General features: G+C 33.6%; 1 protein-coding gene across 15 annotated transcripts in view; it reads left to right on the top strand.

Moving 5' to 3' along the window:
- adgrb2 (adhesion G protein-coupled receptor B2) overlaps positions 1-1,023 on the top strand; it is a 215,220-nt gene that overhangs the window by 94,711 nt on the left and 119,486 nt on the right. The window lies entirely within an intron of this gene.

Raw genomic sequence — 1,023 nt, forward strand, 5'->3', positions numbered from 1 at the left:
CAAGACGCACCATCACAAGGAAAATACACGAGTTGTATGAAAAGGAGAGGCCTGAAAAAGCGACCACGCTACAACATGTGCGCGCGGGACACTTTATTGAAGTTGCACAGCAGTTGAATGTGTCAAATAAAGTCACAGCAGTTAGCCCAGATAGTACGAATAGAAACAAAATCTGATCGCAGCTGCGAGCCTTCTGATCATGTCCCTGCTTTGCGCACGGTCTCCAGCGTTCTGTCACAGTGTCTCTGCTTTACAGCGCGTTGGACAGTGTCCCTCAGTGGCTCTGCTTAACAGTGCGTTTGACAGTGTCCTTGCAAAGTGCATAAAAGTTGTGGGGCACTCTGGACACCCAGTCCAGCAAGGGCTGTAGAGTTAGAGCAACAACAGAAGAACGTGTACATAAGAAGGAGTTGCTAAGCAACACGTTCCAACCAGATGGAATTCATCTCTGGACATGATGGATACATTGTTTAGGTTGAGATGTACACTAAATATTTTATGCTGCTACTTTATTTAAAAAAAGAATTGCACTATATACATTACTTTTGATTTAATTATTTCATTTTGCGATTAATTGCGATTAATCAAGGAAATTATGCGATTAATCACGATTAAAAATTGTAATTGCTGCCCAGCTCTAATATAAATACATACATGTGTCTGTATACATGTGTATATGTAAATATGTGTGTATGTACATGTACTGTGTATATATGTATGTATGTATGTATGTATGTATGTATGTATATATATATATATATATATATATATATATATATATCTGTGTATATATACTGTACATATACTATGTATCTGTAAATATACTATGTATGTACAGTATATATATACTATGTGTATATCTATATTGTGTTTATATGTATACTATGTGTGTATATGTATATATACTATCTGTATATATACATATGTACTATGAATATGTGTACATAGTGTATACTATGTATATACTATAAACTATGTATATATGTGTGTTTATATATATATATATATATATATATATATATA

This window comes from Etheostoma cragini, chromosome 14, assembly GCF_013103735.1.
Source record: "Etheostoma cragini isolate CJK2018 chromosome 14, CSU_Ecrag_1.0, whole genome shotgun sequence".
Taxonomy (NCBI): Eukaryota; Metazoa; Chordata; class Actinopteri; order Perciformes; family Percidae; genus Etheostoma; species Etheostoma cragini.